We start from the raw sequence: 24,662 nt of genomic DNA, 5'->3' as shown, positions 1-24,662 counted from the left end.
AGATTGTACTACAGAAAATTTATAGCAATGTGCAGCCCCATCAACAGTCTATGACAATGCTCACTTACTAAAACCTACCATCATCTTTGGCATTCTAATAGAAGGCACAGAATCTGTTAGCATGTTCGTGAACTCTAAACTCTATACAGCAGATATTATACAATGCCATCTTCAATGATGATTGGAGATGAGTCCAACAAATTAGTGTAAGTCTGACCTAAATGAACACAGCTCCAAAAATAGCAACCAACTGCTGCACAATAGAACGGTACTTATTGGATCAAGGGTATGGCATTAGATGGGTTTCACCATTTTCAACAGGACTGGACCCTAACCAAGGTAGATGCTGTGTTTAATATTCTGAAACGCAGGGTTAGCCAGCGATGGGCAACGATGTGATACACCAGCCTTTACTCCCCACTCTCTGGCCCCTGGCAGACAAAGAGAATTCCAATGAACTCAGTCACCACCTCTGAGTCCTTCACAACACAGTGCCCTCAGCAGCCACTGCAAACTCATTGGGTAGGTACATCAGGCACAACCTGAGATACACAGTGATTTTCCTAGACAAATGAAATTCAGAAGATATAGAGTTTTCAGCAGGGTATAATTTAGGGGAAAGGGGAAAGTATAGTTGGCATCTGATCAGGACCTTTAAATCAATTTTCCCAGCATTTGTTAGTATTGAAGATGGAAACAGGTTGAAGTCTGAAGTCCTGTTGTGATTTGTGGGTGTGCCTAGTGGAAAATATTAACTAATAGTCAATTTAGAAAGATTCTGACCAGAATCTTGCTGTGGGAGACAAAAGTGATCCAATGATAGCAACTACATTAGACTTCTTAAGATGATTAGGCAAATGGAAATTCTGTATTTTTGAATAGTATTTCTTAAACAGTATGTATATTTCAATAGACAAAACTTAGGTTGCTGTCAAAAATTCTTAAAATTTTTTTCTTAGTATTATGTTTGTAAAGACAATTAATGTTATCTGCTGTAACAAACAATCCCCAAATTTCAGTGGATTCACAAATTTTTTGCTTCCCCCAAAATCAGAGAGTTTTTCTGAATTCTTCTTTCAGGTGATAACTATAAAACTCAGGCTCTTCGTGTCATACGATTTCAATACATGGCCTCCATTGTTGCTATTGAAGGAGAAGAAAGATTACGAAAAATCACACAGTTTTATAGCCAGTCCTAGAACTGTTGTACATCATTTCCATCCACTTCCAATTGGCCAGGACTTAATCACATGGCCCATCCTGAAGGAGCCTGGAAAATGGAGTCTCCCTGTGTGCCCCAGAAGAGGAAATGGGATTGGTGAGCATCCAGACAACCAGTCTTCGAGTACACAGCCAGGCTTGGGAATTTTATTATTCTTTGTAAATCTGGTAGCAATAGTCACTTCTTTAAAAATTTGGAGGGAAAACTACTTTGTTATATTTCAATGGGTTCTCTATACCATATAATTCTTCATTCTTTCGATATAATCATAAGTACAACCTGAATTCATAGTTTGATATTGCAAAACACATATATTTTCTTCAACCTCATTTCCTGACATACAACTCCTAAAATCCTTAGAATCTCCAAAGTATGTTATTGAGTTTACTGGGGCTGGCTGCCTCCAGGTAGCTTCAGGATGGGGCTCGTCACAGGAAAGACCAAGGCAAGATTAGAGGATTGGAGCTTTCAGCCCCACTCCCCCTCAACCTTTGGGGAGTGAAGAGGGCCGAAGGTTAAGTTGATCCCCAATGGCCAATGGACATTCGTTTAATCCATCATGCCTAGGTAATGAAGCCACCATAACAACTCAAAACTAAAGGGTTGAGAAACCTTCCAGATAGCTGAACACATGAAGGTTCCTGGAGATTGGTGTCCCTGGACAAGGCATGGACGCTGCACACCCCTAACCCCATACTTTACCTTATGCCTGTCTTTATCTGTGTTATTTATAATATCCTTTCTTATAAACCAGTGAATGAAGTAAAGTGTTTCCTGAGTCCTGTGAGCCACTCTAGCAAATTAATTGAATCCAAGGAGGGGGTTGTAGGAACCCCAATTTATAGCCAGTGGCTCTGAAGCACAGGTAAAATAACCTGGGGCTTGCAGTTGGCATCGGAAGTGGCCGCAGTCTTGTGGGAGCACCCTATGGGATCTGTCACTAACTTCAGGTCGACAGTGCTGGGATTGAATTGAATTAGAGGACACCTGGCTGATGTCCCCTGTAGAACTGATGGCTTGCTTAGTGTAGAGGGGTGAGGGGGAACCCTACACACATTTGGTCACAGAAGTCGTCTGTGTTGATTGTTGTGGTGTGACAGCAGAGAAGAAACAGTCTACTTTTTTCCACTCAGACACAGACACTCAGCTCTGAAAGCTGAATGTGATCTCAAGGGACTCCCTGGTTAAATCCACCTCTGAAGGCAGGTAGTAGACTCTTCAGTGACTCCCAACCCCTTTTAACCACCAAGAATTCCTTTAATTATTTTTTCTTCAAAGACCCTATGTTTAGAAATAATTTGTCGACTAACCCATATTTATAGAGCAACAAGCATTCATTTTTCCCATATGTTGTTAATCATAAACATAAAAAATTTCAAATCAGAACTCTGATCAGAATGTGGAGATGATTCTTACACTGAGTTGATCTAAAGCTGGCCAGAAGCAGAGATTCAGAGCTCCAGTGAGCCTGTGGGTTTATGTCAGTGTTATAAACTGAATTGTACCCTACAAAACGTGTATATTGAAGCTCTAACTCCCAATGTCTCTGTATTTGGAGATAGGTCCTGAATGGGGGTAATTAAGGTTAAGTGAGGTCATTTGGGTAGGACCCTAATCCAATGGGACCACTGTCCTTATAAGAGAGGAAGAGACACACCAGAGATATTCCCTGTGCTCACACGAGACAAGGCCATGTAACAGCACAGCGAGAATGTGCTGTCTTCAAACCAGGAGTGCTTAGACCTCCTGCCTCCAGACTGTGAGGAAATAGATTTCTGCTGATTAAGTCACCCAGTCCAAGATATTTTATTATGGCAGCCATAGATGACTAATACCCTCAGTTAAAGGTAAAATTTCATTCGTAGATCTTTAAAACATGAAAATAGACAAATGTTCACATTGTCTTAGTAAATCCAATTAGGAACAACTGTATTATCATCTTTTTGCAAAAGAGCTTCATTTATGAAGGGTAATATTATTTGTTTGGGATTTTTTTAATTGAGATGGGGTCTCACTGTGTCAGGCTGGAGTGCAGTGACTCAATCACAGCTCACTGCAGCCTCAACTACCTGGGCTCAGATGATCCTCCCCCCTTAGCCTACCTAGTAGCTGGAACTACAGGCGTGCATCACCACACTGGCTAATATTTGTATTTTTTTGTAGAGATGGGGTCTCACCACATTGCCCAGGCTGGTCTGAAACTCCTAGGCTCAAGGAATCCACCTGCCTCAGCCTCCCAAAGTGCTGGGATTTCAGGTGTGAGTCACCATGGGAAACATCAAGGGAAATATCAGCTTCATCTCATTTCCAACAGGTGAGGTTTTGTACATCAAGTGCTATGTATCAAAAAGCCCTGGCTGAAGAAAGAATTTGCTTCATAAACAAAATTCTATATGATTTGACATGTGTTTGCTTTTTACTATAATGTCTCACCTACTGGAGGTTCAAGTTCTATCGTCAATATTCTTTTAGGCAATTTTTGCATATAATCATACATGTACACTAAATGCTGTTGAAACTCTCAACCCCAGTTATTATTTTTAGATTAGTGCAGAGGATGGGATAAAGGAATCATGACATTGAATAAAACTTATTCAGATCTGCCACCAACACATCATTTCCCCATCCCTCTTCAAGGCAAGAATCAGTACTTGTAAGTGCAGGAAAACTTATTGAGGCAAAATGCCGGGGTCATTTTTAAAATGCTCAGAAACTTATTTTGCAAAGAGTCACTGCCCATGGGTGTTTGTCATTGCACTGGCTCCCCCACCTTCATGTATGACTTTCACACACACACATCATGATTCTGCTTCTCTATGACCAGTACAGACTTAAAGAACGTGAAGACTGTTCGAAAGCAGGATTTAGCATCCCCATTTTAATAATAAATACAAACACACACTTACCCAGTACGTTTTACGCCTGCCTGCAACAAAAACAGCTGAACAGATTGTGATGAAATTCAGAGACTGACAGTCTGACAAAAAAATCCCTTTTTGTCTAAAATCTGGCTTCCATAGGTTTGTGCAAATCTAAATATTTGATTTTGCACTGGAAAAGGAGCCAGTCTTATGTACAATTTATAAAATAAATGTGTAGATACATGTTTTAAAATCTCCAAATTTTGTCAACACATACTGTCCAACTTTAAAGACTTTTCTCCCCCATTTTTTTTCCTATGACTTGGGTGTATTTTCCCCCTGCTTTTTAAGGCTTTAACTATATTTATCTAATAAGAACTCTTTTGCAAACCAGTGTTTCAATAACGATTTAACAGTAGTTTCAGTGTCAAATTGCCCTTTCCTCAGCAGGGAGTTTTAAGCCTTGCTGTATTATACTTCCAAGACACTCAGGAGCTGGAGTTGGGAGATATAATATTTTCTTTGAAGTTTGCCTTCACAACACACTGGGATGCAAACAAGCTTCAGTTACTCAGCAGTCAAACAATTCCATTACACAGCGACCAGGGCTAAATATTGTACCCAATTTTCTAATTATATCTTTGTGATATTGACTACATGAGGTTAGGTGAAAACAGACTGGAATCACTATAAAATGCCTTGTCTAAACAGGACATCTGGACTTTGAAATATTTCGCTTGTTGGCTTCAAATCCCCGTTTGGCAAGTCATAATAACAATAAAAATAAAAATAATTTAATTGATGAAAAAATTTATGGCATAAATTCTTCACATATATGTGAAGAATAAATACCTAATAAGGTATTTATTAGGCCAGAGATATATATGACCCACTATATATGCATGTGAAGTTCTAGGTTAAGCAAATACATTTTACTGTTCTACACATTATTACACTGCCTTTATGGTTTATACATCATAGCAATTCAGCTGCCTCAATACTATTTCTTTCAGGGATTTTTTAAACGTTTCAGATCCTGGAAGTGGGACTTTCTCCTTTTGTAAGTTTTCTAAAGTTTATGCATGATGCAATCATTAATTTATAGCGGCATCTAGAGTGATCTGTATTTCAGAAAAGAAAATTCAGGGGTTTCAGAAAGTTATCTAGGGTCTCACAGATAACTAGTGCTATCGTGGAGAAGCGGGAGAGAGGGCCTGACTCATTAAAAGTTGCCACTGGCACCATTTCCTTAAGGACAGCCTTAGCTCAGAGCACACCAGACCACCTCCCTGCCTTCAATGAGCTGATACTTAAAAGCAACAATAGATGAGAAAAGGGGATGAGAAAGAATACATACTAAAAATTATTACCTGGCAGTCATCTCGGGGAACTGGGACTCAAGGATTTTTATTCTCTTCTTTTTGCGCATTTATATTTTTCTAATGTTAAATGACATTTAGGGGAGACCATTGTTTTGAACGGAGCTCCTGCACTAGGTCCTAGCAGACCAGAGCAAACCAGAATAGAGTCACTCATGCTAGGTGCCACACAATCAAACTGAAATTTTAAAGGGGCCAGTTTAAAACACACACACACTCACACAAGCAAAAAAACAGCAGCTTCACAGCAACCAATCAGAATGAACCTAATTTACCTGAGCCAGCATGATAAGAACATGCCCTCTGTTTCAGCACTAAGGAAAGTAACTTTGAAATGACCAACCCATTTCTGGTTCTGTGTCTGCTTTCTTCAGCCCTTTTCTGTGTATAAAGCCAACTTCCTCTGCTTGGGGCGCCTTTTCTAAATATTTAGATGGAATGCGGCTGGATTAATGAATGACTAATGAAAGCCAATTTGATCTCTAAATTTGTTATAATTTTGTCTTTTGACACTAAAATTATAAAAATGAGCAGGTATGAATTGTGTCATCAAAAAAGCACAAATAACTAAGTCAGGATGAAGAAATTTCATATGCTTTGGGGAAAATCATAAGCATTGTCGTGTCCTGTATCTCTTGTATCTAGTAACTTTTGACATAGACCAACTTGTCCTCCTCTGCAATCTCCTACAAAGAAAAAGTCAGCTATGTGTCGTTAAACACCTCCTGAGGATAAAAAAGGTGAATGCTCAAAGGAAGTCAACCACGCGTTAGTGTTTATTCAGAAAAGTCTATAACTATAAAAATAAATATTACTCAAGCCATATTTAGAAGAATTACAAAGATGCACAGAAAGTCTCCAAGAAGTTGCACAAATTAAGTCATTGACCCGCATTGAGTTGAACACCAAACAAGGTGCCCCTTCTTCTAAAGTAATGAGTATTCTTCAAACGGCAAGGGAGCACAGGCTGCTGTTTGATGCTGATGACACTGAAAATTTAGGAGAACAGAAATCCCATCATTTTTCATTTGTATGCAAATTTGTCTGTTCCAGAAATTAACCCCTGGACCCCATGTCAGTTTTCATCTCTAGGAATTTTCTTTGCCTGCACCACACGGTGTAGTCTTGTCACTATCCTAAGGTCACTAGGCTTCCCCAGTTTAAAAATAACAACTAGCACCACCAAAGTCATAATGGTGCTTTGTTTATCCTCATTACTGGAGGCTAAAGAGGAGAGGCCTGTTGTAAAATGCGCATCTTCAATGGCCGGCCCTGCGTGCTAGTGGCATTGAAATGCAAACTACATCCTACTTTGGCCAGGCGGCATTCATGGACCACTTCTCCTAGTGTTAAGGTAAACCTGGGACAATAGATCAATCTGATTACCCTCCTTTTCAGCCAGGTCTTCAACGGGTAAAAAGTTTCTTTGTTACTTCCCACCTTAGACAAATGTCATCATCTACATGTGAAGGGGAGAGAGGTGATTGAGGTTTTTAATTGATGTGGACTTAATTATGCTAATTTAGACAGCTGCAATGCATTTCAGGATGGCTGCATAATAGGGTGAGCAAATACAGGTGCCCTTCTCCGTAGGGGCTTAATTTTTAACCTAGGTAGGTTTAAAAGGGAAAGGGAATTCAAAAGTGTAGACAAGTTAAGATTTGTAAAGGGAAGTTCACCCGCCCTCCGAAATATTTAGCAGGCTTTACATGCACCTAAGACAGAGCCGGTTAAAAGCCTCAGATTGGTCTCTAATTAGAATAGACCATTTTAAATGATGGGTTTATCAAGAGTTGATTCGAGATAACACTAAACTAGAATTTTGGAATTAAAAATGACCTTTACTTCCATCTCTGGAAAAAAAAATCACACAATGGAAATGGTGATTTAAAAAAAAAAAGTAGCAAGAATGTTTTAAAATATTTTCTTAAAAAAGAAGGGGATTTTGACTTTTGAACTTTAACGACAAGGTGAGTTTCCCTCACCATGTACAGGACATGACTTTCATCCCCCTGCTAGCAACGTGGAGACATGATACTCAGTGTCATCAGTGGGAAAAGGGTATTTGCTTTGTTTTTTTTTTTTTTTAATTGCTGCCTAATACCAGTTTTTTGATGAGTATTGCCCACACCCTATTTCAGTTGTTCTGGTCTTTTTCGTTTTGTTTTTTTGAGACGGAGTCTCGCTCTGTCGCCCAGGCTGGAGTTCAGTGGCGCGCGGTCTCTGCTCACTGCAAGCTCCGCCTCCCGGGTCCACGCTATTCTCCTGCCTCAGCCTCCCGAGTAGCTGGGACCACAGGCGCACGCCACCATGCCCGGCTAATTTTTTGTATCTTTAGTAGAGACGGAGTTTCACCGTGTTAGCCAGGATGGTCTCGATCTCCTGACCTCGTGATTCACCCGCCTCGGCCTCCCAAAGTGCTGTTCTGGTCTTAAACAAGATGTGACACAGAGTCCTATGCACCCCTCAGAGGCTCAAGAAACCCTGGCTGGTTAATATGCTGCTCTCAAAAGAGGCGGGGTCTGACAGGGCAATACTGGACAGGCCAGTATGCAATGCTGTGAGTGAAGAGGAAGAAATCTGAAGGGCTTTTATGACTTTTTTTTGTGGCTTGCTGAGGTAGGGAGGTCTGAAAAGGCTGCACCTCTTCTGTTCCCTTTTGCCTCTGGGTGACACTTTCTTCAAGGCCCGACTTGTCTCCATAGACACAGATTTTCCTCCTAGGAGGCCTATTGCATTTCTAGAGGACAAAGAACTTATAAATGAATCATCTTCCTTTCTCCCAGCCATTCCCTTCTCACCCCTGTCAGGCTTCTCTTCTGTGCATTTTCCTTTGTCCCACACTAATCAGAGATGTAATTAGCTGGCAAAGATAAGAAGAAAGAAGTAGGGCATCTGGCCTCCGCTCCAGCGAGGGTGCAGAGTGACCTTTCCAAGCCCGCCCTAGTTTTTGGTGAAAGCACACAGATTTGGGGTGAATTTTGGCTCTGGTTTTTACTGACTCTTCAGATCTTGGATGAGTTATTTCACTTATCTGACTTAATTGATTTACCAAATGGAATACTTATTCACAGTCCATGCATTTGTTGAAGCTACACTGGAAGTAAGGTTGAAAAGTGCCTAGGACTACGTACATCCAGCACCCAGTAGGCACCAAGGATGCTGTTCCGCTATTTCTTCATCACCCCCAATGCGCTCACTTTCTCTATCCAGCACCTCCGGCCCCTTTCTCTTTGCATTGACCCATAGCTTCTTTATTCATGCTCTTTTGAGATACCATCATTGTATTTTCTCTTCTCTTTAATCTTTTAAAATTTCTTTCCTTCTGCTAATTTATAACTTTTTTTTCTGTTGTTTCTCACAGATTCTTTTACTGTCTTCCTTTCACCTCTTCCAATCTGAGGGCTATAACAGGAGAAGAAAAGGGTGGATGCAGGTAAAATTAAAATAGGAATCATAAAGGAATGAAGAAAAATAAATATTCAAAAACTCTATAGCTAAAATTCTGACATTGTTTTGGTCAAAGGAATTCAAAATAGTGTGTGATGGATATCAATTTATAAAAGCTATTTCTTTCCATCTGTATGCCATGAGTGTAATCTAAGTATGAAACCCAGTCATCAAAAACAATATGGAAATGTTGCAACTTGGATTAGCTGTGGATTTGATCCCAGAAATCATATGATTCTGTTCTTAAAAATCACCTAAAATTGACAAGAATAGTAAGAATTGCAGCAGTCTTTTAATAAATAGTGCTTTGGTCAAATTAATACATAACAATAATAATAATGAGCTTTCTGTTTCTAGCAACACAGCAAGCCAAACTAACACAAACAACTTTCTCCTCTAACTCATGGAAATGCTGGATGAAATATGACAAAAAGAAATGGAATACACAGTTGAGTTTGAAAGACAGAATAAAGTTGCCTGCATCAGAAATAAAGAAAAAGTATGGTTAGAGTAGTGAGCACATGAAAGGACATAGTAAATGTGAGAAATATTAGTTCAAGTAAGCAACAAGGAAATTTGTTTCTGCTCGCTACAAAAGAAGAAAAAAATCAGCAAATATTAAAACTCCCTCAGATGCACCTCATGCACATAGAGAGTACGCATTCATAGTCCTGAGTTACTTTAAAATCTCAAATAAAGAATCTAATGTACAAATAAAGGAAATAAACTTGACAAAAGCAAACCCCAAAACCTATGTTTACGGTCACTGACACAACCTGGTGTGTCCAAGAATCCCACAGAGGAAGAAAAGTTCAAAATAAAAAAAGGCAAGCCACACAAGCAATTTTTCGTAAGGGAAAGTCAGAAGACTCAAGAAACAGGAGGATTAGAATCCTAATAACTTAATGTCATAAAACAGTCTGAGAGACACCATAAAATAAGTATGCTTAGAATGATAAAATAGATAAAAGACAGAATCACCATAAAAATGAAAGAACAGAACATAATGAAAAAAGGAAAGGCAAATTTGAAAAATAGCCAAATAAAACTTGCAGAAGTGAGAAGTATGTTTATTAAAATTAAAATCCTTAATGGACAGGCTAATCAGTAGCTAAAGAACTAACGTGTGAATTGGAAGGTAGATCTAAATAAATTACTTCCAATTAGTACAGAATAAATAAATAAACATATATATAATTTTTTTAAATGCTAAAAACTCGGCATATTGGCTCATATCTGTAATCCCAGCTACTTAAGAGGCTGAGGCAGGAGGATCACTTGTGCCCAGGAATTCGAGACCAGCTTAAGCAACACAGTGAAACACCCATCTCAAATTAAAAAAAAGAAAAATGCTAAGAGACATGAAGGAAAGAATAAGATGGTCAAACATTATCCAATGAGAGTTATACAGACATGAAATAAATGAAAATAAATTCATAACTAGAGACATCATAGTAAACATAAATAATACTAAAGTTAAAAATACACATATATATTAAAAACAACCACAAAGAAAACTCAGATTATCTGAAGAACAAGTTAGACTGAAACAGAATTTTTGTCAGCAAAAACAGAACCAGCAGGAAACAGAATAATATCCTCAAAGTGCTATGAAAAAACAAAAATCTTAGAATTGTATACCCAACTAAATTAAAGATTAAGAATATGATAAAGAGATTTTTGAATAAAGACTGGTAGAGTTTATCGTCTTCAGATTCCTCAGTGAAAGAACCACCAACGGTATACTTCAGTAAGAACACTGAACCAGAAGAAAGGAAAGGTACAAATTACAATGATCAAAGAAATTAGAAAACATTAGAGTAAATACTGAAGTAAAAATAATAATGGCTTAGTACAGAGGGTAAAAAAATGAAAAGTGAAATAATATATTGATAGTGGAAGACTGTAATGATTAGACATTAAAACAAATGAGTCATGTGTGCTTGTTAAAAACCTGTGAGAAACCATTGAAAAGAGAAACAAAATATATAACTTCCATTTAAAAACAAAGAACATGAAAAATAATTAAATAAGACTGGGGGAAAAAACAAAGTAAAACATGGTAAATAGAAATTATGAACCCAATTTAAAATCGTAGAATGTCACATTTTCATTAATTACAGCAAAGATACGTGGAATTAGAACTAATATGTATTGCTCTTGCTGCCACTTGTCACAGCTAAAAAAAAAAGAACTAACACTTATTGAAATCGTATTAGCTTACATTTATATTTCTGTAACCAACTGTAAGGAAGGGTTGGAAATACTAATTTTGGGGATTCCAGTTGGAGAATGTGGGATTCTGAATGTGGGGAACACCTACAGAGAGGGAATTCAGTGGGGCCACAATTCCAAATCTCCACTCTAGACAAATTATGCAGGACCAAGAGGCCAACAATAAAAAGAGACAGTGTGGTACACAAAAAAAGTCCTGGCCTGAATCAGGAAATTTGTGGGTTTGTTCTAGATCTGCCACTAACTAATTTTATAATCTTGATGACTGATTTATGCTCTCTAGTTGTCTATTTCATCATGAATAAAATGGGGGGTTATAGTAAGCAACTGCCAAGGTTTCTTCCACCAACAATAAAAACACAGATTCTTTGACATGGTAACAGAGAAGAGAAAGAGACATGCTAGGACCTCCCTTGTCACACCCTCATCTAGCCTCTGCACCTGGACGATGGGACTTCACTAATTGGCAGGGACATCAATCAGAACAAGGTTTGTTTTCAAAGGTATCTGGGGAAGGCATCATTCATTGACTCTCCAATATCCGTTTTCTTCCTCCTTCCTTCACAAAATGAATACCTGGTTTGAGGTTGGGTGCAGTGGCTCACACCTGTAATCCTAGCACTTTGGGAAGCCGAGGCAGGAGGATCACCTGAGGTCAGGAGTTCAAAACCAGCCTGGCCAACATGTTGAAACCCCATCTACTAAAAATACAAAAAAATTAGCCAGGCTTGGTGTTGCACACCTGTAATCCTAGCTACTTGGGAGGCTGAGGCATGAGAATTGCCTGAACCTGTGAGATGGAGTTTGCAGTGAGCCAAGATGGCACCATTGCACTCCAGTCTAGGTGACAGAGTAAGACTCTGTCTCAAAAAAATAAAAAAATAAAAAAATAAAAAAAAAATTCTGGTTTGAGTGTAGTAGTATTTACAACTAATTAATCACAACCAGTTACAGATTTCTTTGTTCCTTCTCTTTTCCTACTGTTTCATTTGACTGATCTTAAATATAATAAATAAATAAATAAATAAAAGTGAAAGAATACCAATTTTGATGAGAAGAACAATACACTCATCCCAATACTTTCCTGATTCCTTTGATGCTAGGAATGGCCGTGTGACACAGATGCATGCAGTGAGGTATGGTGGGAAGGATAATATGGATTTCTTGAGTCTAGAAGTATAGCAGCCATCTTGCTGCCATGAGACAATATGGCCAAGGGATGAGCCAAGAGAATTGTATTGACAACTGTCCTGACATTGTTAGACTATTTATCCAAGGAGCTATCTACCCCCAGTCATTTTGCTAAGGGAAATAAGGAAACTCTTTATTTAATGCATGTTTTAAGCTTTTCTGTTACTTACAGCTGAGCACATTCCTAACTGACAAAGAATTATCTATTAAGGTTTAATTAGGTTTGTACAGAACACATACTTAGGCTAGACCAATTAAAATATGAATTTGGAAAAGCAAAACTGAATTTTGAGTTCCATCTGAATTTTGTGCATTGTCAGTTTTGTTTTTTGTATTGTTTTTATCAAGAGACTGGGTCTTACTATGTCGCACAGGCTGGAGTGTAGGGACTATTTGCAGGCACAATAATAGCACAGTTTAGCCTCAAACTCCTGGCTTCAAGTGATCTTCTAGCCTCAGCCTCCCAAGTAGCTGGGACCAGAGATATGTGCCAGATCAACACACCCAGGTAAGATCTTTTAAATGTGTTACTGGAAAATTTAACATATATATGCTGGGTTACCAAGATACTGAGAATATAAACTTAAAACTGAACCTTTAATACATGAATACTGTTCGAGGTTACCTGATAAGTTTGAAATACATGCTACAGTGTGGTGAAACATGTAGTGCTTAAACTTTCCAAAATCTGGAAAACGCTTTAGTAAATGGGCAGGGCAAATAAAAAGTATAGAAGATGTGATCTTTGATTGTATACACTTTGATGTTTAGCTTTGCACTTTCTCCTGGAGAGCCAAAAACACCAGCAGAATTAAGGTATTAAAAACCCATGTTCCGTCGGGTGCAGTGGCTCACGCCTGTAATCCCAACACTTTGGGAGGCTGAGGCGGGTGGATCACCTGAGGTCAGGAGTTCGAGATTAGCCTGGTCTACATGGAAAAACCCTGTCTCTACTAAAAATACAAAATCAGGCGGATGTGGTGGCACACACCTGTAATCCCAGTTACTTGGGAGGCTGAGGCAGGAGAATCACTTTCACCCTGGAGGAGAGATTTCAGTGAGCTGAGATCATGCCACTGCACTCTAGCCTGGGCAACAAGAGTGAAACTCTGTCTCAAAGAAAAAAACAAACAAACAAACAACAACAACAACAAAAACCCATGTCACTGAGATGCAATCTGACATTGAATAATGTGAATATGTTATTTCCTACAAGATATATTTATATGACATTCATAATCAATAAACATAGATTATTGGAATTTTTATATGTTTGGTTCGAATGCTTTAAATATACAGGTTCAACTAATATTCTCACTCAGGCTCATTAAGGACATTTCCATATATCTGCGTGTTTCTAACTCTTCTTGAACTAATCACTCTTTATTCAAAGATATATTTGAGGTACCTGTTTTAATGATTCTTTTAAAGCCGTTACCCTAGATCAAGAAAAATCACTGTCACACATTTTGTATATATGTTTTAAAACCTGGTTTGCTGGGGTAAAACAGAAGAAGAGAAAAGCCAGATCACATTCTAAGGTTTTGTGCCTGAGAAGATAAATTCCACTGATAATAAAATAACATTGAGGTACTGTTTAAAGAATGGGGGCTTCTTTTTAGTGTTTGAATTGGGATAGAGCTTAGAATAAAAGGTCAGGTGCTTTCTTATTTCTTTTCAAAAAAGTCAGAAATCTTTAAGTGTTTACTTGAAAGAATCAAAAAGCAATATGATCCAATGGAAAAGAGCATGAGTTTTGCCCTCAGACATACTTGATTTCAAATTCATTTAAATGTATTTATTCAACATATATTTATTGAGTCACTACCATGCTCTATATTTATTGAGTCACTAGGCCCTGGAGATACAATGATAAACAAAATAGATGCAGTTCCCTGTTTTCATGCAACTTACAGTCTATTGTAGAGATTTAATTTAAAAAGTAATCACCCACAAACACATAATGACATGTGCTATGAAGGAAAAAAAGTGCTAGGGGCTTGGAGAGCAAAAATAAGGGGTCCTGAGCCAGCCTGGGTGAGAACAGAAAATGAGTTCTTGAAGAGAGTGTTCAGGCCCCTATTTAAAAGATGAGGAAGCATGAACTAGGGGCAGCTGTCCACACTGAGGGCATAATAACATGTACAGAAGCTCTGCGGCAAGGGCAAGGCAACAAACAAGCAAAGAGCAACTTTGAGGTATCCATAGTCACAAAGAAAGTCCATCACTTACTTTCTAAGGCAATCAGTTGCAAGTTACTTGATCCCCTTACATCTCAGGCTCTGACAAAGCAGGATATTATAATAATTAAATGAGTTCAGGTACACAAAAGGGCCTGATATCTAGTAGATGCTGAATAAAACTAAGATCCCCATCCCTGTCACTAGCTGAATTTCTACTAAGCCATCCTCCTTGTTTTTCTGTCGCTGGAAGCACCAGCTTTAGATATAATGGAACTTTTCTTATGATTGACTGTCTGATACTCCATGTGCCAACTCAAAGCAATCTCATGTTTATTTATTTAAGGTATTCTTAGTCTTGTCACTCATTTCTCAGATCAACTAGTTAGTTTTCATTCTTATCGCTTCTCATTATATTGAACACAATGCCTTTTCTTATCAAAGGTCACTATCTTCATGAACCTACTACCCTGGTCTATTAGTCAGGATTCTCCAGGGAAACAGAACCAACAGGATATATGGGTGTGTATATATGTGTGTATATATGCGTGTTTGTGGGTGTGGGTCCGTGTGTGGAGAAAGAGAGAGAGAGACAGAGACAGATTTAAGGAATTGGCTCATGCAATTGTGGGGGCTAGCAAGTCTGAAATCTTCAGGGCAAGCCAAAGGCTGGAGACCCAAGAAAGAGTTGGTATTATATCTTGAGCCTGAAGACAGTCTGGAGGCTGAATTCCCTCTTTCCCAGGAGACCTCAGTCTTTTCTCTTCAGGCCTTTGACTGACTGGAGGAGAACTCCATACTCCCATTATGGACGGTAATCGGCTTTACTCAAAGTCTACTAACTTAGATGTTAATCACGTTTTAAAAACAGCTTCACAGAAACATCTAGACTGATGTTTAACCAAAAACTAGCTATCATGGCCTAGCCAAGTTGACATAGAAAAGTAACCGTCACACCCGGCCATGCCAATTCTACATGACCTCAGCTTTACTCAAAGACTGATGCCTCCTGAGGGCCTGGGTCTCTGACGTGTCCTGGAGACAGAGTCACTTGACAGAGAGACAGAGACATGAGCACAGTGTATGTGATCCCCAAGCCTGTTTCCAAGGCATATGAATGTGAGGCATCAGGGTAGGCAATGGCAAGGAGCAGCGTTCCTACAAGAGCAGGGACGGAGAACCTAACGAGGATAGTGACAATCAAGAAAGGACAACTACAAACCCTGGCTGTGAGGAGACCGGGGGAGAAAGGGGTGATCCCTTTCCTCTCTCCCCTAAGGGTCATGGCCAACACTCCTATGATAAAGACAGGTTCACGAGAGAAGAGCATAGCAAATTTATTTTATCAAAGTTTTACATGATGCGGGAGCCTTCAGAATGAAGACCCAAGACCCAGGGAAAAGTGTCAATTTTTAATCTTAGATTCCATGAAGAGTGGACAGCCATGTTGAAATGCAATTGGATAAAAAATGAATAATCTAACAGTAACAGACAGAGGGGGAACCCAGCAAGGCCTGTGTGTTCAGATTCTTGGCTCCTTTGTGTAGCATTCTATCCTCCTGGGTATCAGGCAGGAGCCCTCTGGAATGAGGTCTTACGACTATTGGACATATTAGGTCAGAGAATCTCTTCTGACCAGATCCTAGACAGAAAGGTGGAGAAGATTCAAGTCATATTTCTACATGTTGTGGTTTGCTTAGAGGAAAGAGGTTCTCCTTTCTATGACCCACCTTAAGGAAGGAGGAATTCTAGTTTCTGTGACTCATTTTAGAAGAGAAAGAGGAGCGGGAGACAGAAAGGCAAGAGAAAGTCAGAGAGAGACTTTGCTTCTGAGGCTGTTTCTGAGGCATTCCAATTTCCATAGTTCAAGGTACTTATCACACCAAAGTGCCATATTTTGGGGGTCTCAATTTCTTGGCCCCCAACAGGACAAAAAGTGAACTGAGTTCCTAGAGATACACTCTTAGCCGAATGATATCCCAGTTCTCAACTAAGTCCTAAATATGCAGCTGTGGTTATGCCTGAAGAATGTGCCAAGACTTCAAGATTTATGACCATAAGGTTCCTGTTTTTTCATATGATTATATGTCCTTATATGAAGTCTCTGAGCCAGATTTTCTGAGTGCAGACCTCGGCTTGCCTCCCTACTAATTTTGGACAATTAATTTGTCAATGTGAGCCCTAGTTTTCATATCTGTAAAATGGAAAAAATAGTATTACCTACTTTAAGTTTGTAGTGAAAATCAAGTAAGATAATCAATACATCTAAAGCATTGTGCATGGCCAGTAGAAATTGTTTAATGAATGTTAGCAGTTATCATAAATTCTAGCCATCTCTTCCATAACTTCCATCTGGAAAGTTAACCCCTGGCCACAACAAATGCCTCTTTTGTCTGCATATGTACATGATACTTTCCAAAGTTATTTATATGTTAGTATATTTCTATTATATTTCATTTGTATTTGTCCTGTACCTTCCATATCTCCCATTAAAAGGTAAGAACTGATGGAAAGGGGGAGGTATTGGTCAAAGGGTACAACCTTGCAGTTCTAAGATGCATAGGTTCTGGATACCTAATGTACAGCACGGTGACTGTAGTTTAAATAATAATGTATTATGTGCTTGAAATTTGCTAAGAGAATAAACCTCTAGTGTCTCACCATACACACGTAAAGGTAACTAAGTGAAGTGATGGATTTGTTCATTAGCTTGATTGTGGTAATCATTTCATAATGTGTACATACATCAAAACATTATATTGTATACTTTAAATATATATTATTATGTGCCGATTATACCTCAATAAAGCGGGTAGAAAATTAAAAACATTTAAAAACCCATCTTCAAAAAAGTAAAAATAAGCAAGTAAATAAATGATAAGAAATTATAATGTCTTTCACACTCCCCATAATGTCTCACAATTCCTAGTGACTATTCAGGTTAACAAGCATTTATTGAGAATGTATCAGGTTTAGGGTCCCATACCAGGTGCCACTCACTACAGTGGACTAATGTGTGTATCAATAAGGGATATTTTCCTAAAGTAATTATACCAAATCTCAGCACCAAAGTGACGGTGCAATAATATAAATCTGGAGGTCATACAACAGGCTGATTATTTGGGGAGGGATATAGACTGCAAAGGCAAGTTCAATATTCAGCAAACAACACTCATTTTTCAACATTTATGAAATGCCTGCTCTAGGCATGCAGGATACTCTGCTAGGTCCAGACTCCTTAGCTGCAAAGGTGTCATTAGACTTGCTATAAAGATGTATTCTCTGTTTATTCATTTTTGTTTGGGGAGGTGATCTCATGATTATAAATTTTTATTAGTTACTAATAGCATTCTTGACACTAAACAAACACAGTGAGTTGCTAATCACAGAAAGGGTCATTTATTTTCTATTTTGGGTCACTTATTTTCTCTGTTGAGGGAAAGGAACATGACAGCTCTCTGTTAATAATGCCAAATTCAAAAATCCTTTTTCTTCTTAAAATCTGAGTATTACGTCCCTTCTGACCACACCTCCCCTTTTAAAGTTAGTATTCACGTCTCACCTCATATTTTGCAAGACCTTGCTTAGCAACCAAAACATGCCACTTGCAGAAATGAAATCAAAAAGCTAAAGGAAAACTGAACAACCACAACCAGCTTCTATGGGCAGAGGGGTAGATTCTGCTTGCAGAGTTGCAACATGCATTCTCCCTGGGCCCTCCTTCCCTACAGAACCTAGAAGCAGAACAATATATCTTTCCATGAATATATTATCAGGACTCACTTGACGATCTTGCTGTTGACAATATTGGTTGTACTTCACTTCACTCTCCTCCTGTGGTCCAAAACCAGATTCAATACCCCTGGGCCCCTACCGGGGCTGTACAGCAGCTGAAGGGCCAACTGCCAATGGGTCTGGCACAGAGTCTTTCCAGCCTCGGCACCTGACTTCCCGGCTGCCTCCCTTTCAGTCTCATTGGTTGATGAGGCAGCTGTGATTCTGACAATGAGCTTGGTGTTGGGTCAAGTTTTCTGTTTGGCTGACATACTCCCTTAGATGCCATTTTCCTTGACTCACCCTTGATTACAGGGAATGTTCTCTATTACCTTTTAAAATAATATGATATCCATAAGCAAAGCTTTGGATTAGCATTTTTGATAGCATTACCCATCACTGATTTTTTTTTTCAATGCTGAAATGCATAAAGTAGGGCTAGAGCCAGCCTAAACCTAGTGCTTAGCCCAGTAGTGTATTAATTATCTTTTGTAACTTCAGAATAAAATGCAGAATTTCCCTCCCTAGGAACCTAGAATGCAATGTTTGCCCATGTAAGCAGTTTGTAAGTGCAAATGTGAGTAAGTGTTTTTATATATTAGAAAGGTTGAGAGAATCCTCTTTCCATAAAAAATAAAAAGCTTTAAAAGAATAAATATTCATGTTCTAATACAGGGAATGTGAAATAAAAATAAGTTTAACTCTATTGATAAAAAGTGCTTTTATTCAACAGTTAAAAGACAAATCACTTGTAAAATTTGCTTACATAGGAGAAAACTCTCAGTGTTGTAGCTTTCTTTATCATAGAACACCAGCCTCCCTCAACACCAACTGTGATAATTAATGTCCATATTATGAACATTTTATGTGATACAATTTGTTTCTGCTTTGTTAAAAAAAAAAAGGCCAAATTGACTGCCAGCACTTGAGATTCTGAAAATAATACTACATATGTTGATAAAATAATTCACTGCTGTTATTAATTTTCCAATTATATTTTGATATTTTAAAAAACTATCTATTGTTATCATACACTTTTATAACATATGTAAATATTACAGATACATAAAATAGAATTGGAGACTCCCACCCACAGAAACTCTCATATAAACAACCTGGTGAATAATTCTTCAGAATTCCTCTCCAAGTGTTCTAATATGTATATAACTTTTACCAAAATGACACCACACTATACCTTCTGTTTGTGACTTCATTTTTTTATGTCTAATAATTCTTGGACATCTTTTCCATTTGAAGCTGTCAAAACTGCCTCATTCTTGGAATCTCTATGGGCATCATAGTAGAAGGGATAAGATCGTGGGCTTTGGGACCAAATGGCTTAGCTGCATTTGAATCCTAGCCCCAGCATTAGTAATTCTGTGACTTTGACAAGTTACTTAATTTATCTGTGCTTTGCTTTCTAAACCCATAAATGTCAAATTAATAACAACTACTCAAAGTGGTTGCCGTGTCCATTAACTAGTTGCTTCTTGACATTTCGTAGGCATGAGACCACAATAGTACTGTTACCAAGGATATCTGATATCTTATTAACAATCTCACATTGATGGATATTTAGATTGACCATGATTTTTTATTCTCACACATAATGCTCTAATGAACATTCTTCTAAGTACAGCTATACCAATTTTGTGAGTATCCCTAGAGGCTAAATTTTTGAAAGTGTCATGTTTTTAATCAAAGGTGATCTATATTTTTAAAATGATAAATATTGCAAGACTAACTATCTCCAAAATTGTAACTATTTATACTATGAATAAGAGTGATGAGGGTAAATTTTGGATTATGAGAAATACTTTGTTAAACCTTTTGCCCACACATTAAAAATGCATAGTTTTTGTTTGTTTGTTTGTTTGTTTTTACAAAGGAGCAGAGTATTACTGGAACACAACATATCTTAAGTAACATTTGTATTATATTATCCATAAAAATCCAAATTTTTTGCATAATTTCCCCCATTGTCACAGTTCTGCAAGTCTTTGAGCCCTATTTCTCCAGAGAAAGAATTCATATCACCTTATCTTCATATAATCAGTTATTATTAAACGCAGAAAATACCATTCCACTAGGCAGCTACACATGTACAAATGAGATGTGTAACAAATGTTTATGGAAATTAATAAATCAAGATATGAAACAATTATGTCATGTTCTAAGGTATGGTAACGTTAGTCCTCAAACCCAGACTGAAAACATTCTCTGACAACTCTACCACATGTTCAGAATTGAGATTGTTCAAGACTGGTTTTCTGTAGTTACACGAGAGCCCAAAGGGGTGAAACCACCCTGAGATGGATGAACCTCTGAGGTCTAGTAATATGTGGCGCGTGTACAGTGTGAGAGAATATGCCCTCGAATCACAGTGGAACTAAATGGCAAACATTTTACAACTTCTGGAAACACATTTCTTTCTGGTTCTGTGATATAAAGCTAATTTGAGGCTTTGTCCCAGATAGTAACATCCGATACAAAGAAGTAACATAGGAATAAGTTGATTTCTATTTATCAACATAGAATTTAAATAATTTTTTAATAATGAAAAGGCTTTACTTCAGGTTAATAGAAAGGTAAAGATAAATGTTTACACAGGAGAAGTGGTGCATAGCTACATCTGTTCTCCCCACACACAGCAGCAAATATTGTGTTGTTTATGAAGTTTTATTTGCTTTTCATGCTTACTGTTGTTTACATGTTCTAAAATCTCTGCACGATGGAGTTTTCAAATGAAATAAAGATATCTAAATACTATAATTGGGAATTTTCTTAGAATTATTTTACTCTTTCTAAAAATAGGTTAATATTTGGCATTAACATTTTTCAACTTAAAATACAAAATTGTTCTAAAACTGGGAGTTGAGGGTTAAATAGAAAATTAATGCATATTTGCATTTTTAAAAAGATTTTCAGAAACAGTATTTGTTTTATCTAGTTTTATATTTAACACCTTTTGAGCATGAATCAGTTCTCTACTTCTCTCTTTACCTGATCTTTTAAACTAAGATTTTTCTGTAATAACATAAGCCTAATTCTTTGGAAATGATATTCAGTTAGCATAATTGACATTATAGAGTTTTAAAGTACATTATAGAATATTTTGTCACTAGACACTAAATTGAAATTTTAAAGAAAATGATGGAAATTGCTGTAAGGGAAAAAAAGTAGCCTTTTAAATCTAATTTGTTATGCACTGCAGTAGGGTAATGGATGCAATGAAAGTTCTTTTATAGAGTTCCCATGTCCAAAAGGTATTTAGGTAGCAAAGGATGTTAAGCAGACCCCCTGCTATCCCCCTTTAACTGAAGATAGCAGGAAACAAGGTATATAGGTCTGTGTCCTCCTGATTTTTATTTCCTCAGGAGTACAACTTCTGCAAAGGACACCTTAGGCTGCTTAGCGATCACAAAGGGTACACTAGAACCCCTCGCTGTCTGCTTGAATAGCACGATCTGAAGGGTGGCTGAAGCCATACAGGGAGTTAAATCCTTCAGGTGGGTCTTTTCAAATTCCAATAGTGAGGAGTTACTGGAGAATTGGTAAGGATTTCACTAGGCCCCAGCAGGTTTGAGATCAAAAGCTTCAGTTAAATAAAAGCCTATTGGGAAATCTTAAAACCTCTTTGTAATGTAACTTTAAAAAGTTAATACAAAGAAACCTTAGACTGAAGCCGGTAACAGCATGAACAAAGAGTATATCAAAACTGATTCCATTAAGAGAAAGCGGACATACAAATTCACTTAATTTAAAGAGCAATCCAGTTATATTACTGTGCGAGAGAATAGAACTTACACCATACCATCCAGCCCATTTAGAAGATGTGCTCATTCCTTGCTACATATGCCAGACTGCATTCTTTGTCATTCTGATATGCTTTTTAAACAACATATATATTCATTTTCTGAAAGAAGAAAGAATGATGTGCATCTAAACTCACTCCTAAAGAAGATCCTTTTAAAACAAATTAAAATTAAACTTGATGGGGACCCATCAGTCAGCTGGTTATCTCTTTCTCATGGTGTCAAACTGCTAATTGCCCATCCTCCTTAAAATAATAGACCTTCAATTGATATTGATTGGTAGATCATTAATGAGTGCATTAATTATAATGTAATTTTTATAATGAATACTAATCCATTCCTTGGCAAGTCACACCCTTTTATTAACTGAAGTCATTCATTAATGGTTTAGTGGGGGGAAAATGAACTGTATTTGGTTCTGAGGACTGAATTTTGCATTGGTTTTGAATTTTTCAGAACACTTGTACTGAAATGTCTCATGTACTCAATGTCTCTTACACTTTCACATTAGGCGTGTGAGATGGGTAGCTCACATCTCCTTTTTTCAACAAATAGGGATACTGGAACACACTTAGGACATATAATGTGATCCAGATTGCACAGTCATTTAACGAAAGCTTGAACTACATAGACCCTGTACAGCTTGATTTAAGCCTAGAGACTTTTCAACTGGACAATGTCTCACTGGTCTCACAGATTGCAGAATGTAATTCGAGCTAAGTTGCACATAGCTGTATTCATCCCAAAGAACTCTTTTTCCAAGTAGTCATTACTAACAAAGAATGTCCTGACATTTTCATAGTGATAGATGAAGAAACGGAGGCACTTGTACTCACATTCAAAATGTCAGCTCCTTTCTCTCTTCTGTTCTTCAGTTGTCTTGTCTTTTACTTCTCTTCTTCCACCTAATTTTCTTTCCTTTTTTTTTTTTTGTTTAATAGAGACATGGTCTGGCTATGTTGCCCAGGCTGGTCTCAAACTCCTGGCCTCAAGTGATCCCTCCATCTCAGCCCCTCAAAGTGCTGGGATTACAGTCATACCTCTTTTCTTCACTCAGTGTGTCATCTGAGGAAAATGAGAACAGGAGAGTGGGAGTTCTACCATTCTCTGTACATAAGATATGAAAACCTTTACAAAAGGGGCAAGTACTTCCTGAATAAACTATTCCAATAATTTTTTTTCCAAGTACCATCATCACTTCAAAAATATGAACAGGCCTGGTTCGGTGGCTCACGCCTGTAATCCCAGTACTTTGGGAGGCCGAGGTGGGCAGATCACCTGAGGTCGGGAGTTGGAGACCAACCTGACCAACATGGAGAAACCCCCTCTCTACTAAAAATACAAAATCAGCTGGGCGTGGTGGCGCATGCCTGTAATCCTAGCTACTCGGGAGGTTGAGGCAGGAGAATCATTTGAACCTGGCAGGTCGATGTTGCGGTGAGCTGAGATGGTGCCATTGCACTCTACTCTGGGCAACAAGAGCAAAACTCCGTCTCAAAAAAGAAAAGAAAAGAAAAGAAAAAAAAATACGAACAAAGATACCAACTAACTGGCTCCACTGAAAGTGTTGCAGTAGGTAGTCAGGCAGAAATGAGCAGAGCAGGAGACGCTGCTGCCCTCCCAGGAATGTCAGGTGACGGCCACGCAGTTGTTAAGCTGTCTCACTAAAATAATAATTGGTTGCAGCTGGTGCCAGGGAACGGTCCTCTCCTATCAGACAGAAACACCTGAAACTGGTGATCAGCAGCTTCCCGATAAGATCTCAGGAGTTGGACGAGTGGGCTTAAGCATGCACACTAAGAGGCAAAATGGCAGAGTTTAACTGGTATATGACCTTCCTCTAGGAACACCAGACTGGTAAGGGAAAAATGCCTCAAGTCACTAAGAGGCAAAATGGCAGAGTTTAAACACTCAACTGGTAAGGGAAAAAACACCTCAAGTGAGCATGCGCACAACTCTAGTAAACACACTGCAAACGCAGCCCCTCCCAAGTGCTGGCAGGCCACTGTGCATGCAGACAGCCCACCCCAAGGGAAGAATCAGGGGAGAAGGGACGCAACCCCCCGAAGCATGCCAATGTATAAAACCCCAAGTCAGAGGTCAAACCACACACTTGACTGTCTCAAGTCGCCCGTTTGGCCCTCTTCTAAGTGCACTTTACTTCCTACTATTCCTGCTCAAAAAACTTTTTAATAAACTTACACTCCTGCTCTAAAACTTGCCTTGGTCTCTCACTCTGCCTTATGCCCCTCGGTCAAACTTCTTCTGAGGAGGAGGCAATAACTCAGACTGCCGCAGACCTGTACAGATTCGCTGCTGCTAACAAAAAAAATAGATGCAGTACGTTTGCGACAATTCTGCTTCTGCACATAGTCTCTGGTAACACACCCTTTAGTGGTGTGCACTCCACCCTGTAGGGGTGTGCCGTCAAACGTTGGGAATTAGCTTTTATTGGTGTCTGTTCTGATGAAATGTTGACTTGGATAGTTGCTCTTTCATCCAATTTGCTGTCTGTGGTAAGTTAAAAAACGTCAAAGCAGTAATAAAAGGTGCAT

The 24,662-nt window shown here is 38.4% G+C and overlaps 1 long non-coding RNA gene across 1 annotated transcript; it reads right to left on the bottom strand.

Moving 5' to 3' along the window:
• Positions 1-23,016: 23,016 nt before the first annotated feature.
• On the bottom strand, positions 23,017-24,385 carry LOC134728690 (uncharacterized). The gene is made up of 2 exons (XR_010109336.1): positions 23,658-24,385; positions 23,017-23,172 (listed from the first exon to the last, which is right to left on the bottom strand). It is a non-coding gene; the product is annotated as an uncharacterized LOC134728690 (long non-coding RNA).
• Positions 24,386-24,662: the final 277 nt, after the last annotated feature.

This window comes from Pan paniscus, chromosome 13 (genome assembly GCF_029289425.2).
Source record: "Pan paniscus chromosome 13, NHGRI_mPanPan1-v2.0_pri, whole genome shotgun sequence".
NCBI lineage: Eukaryota > Metazoa > Chordata > Mammalia > Primates > Hominidae > Pan > Pan paniscus.
This window is presented reverse-complemented; position numbering and strand designations above follow the sequence as displayed.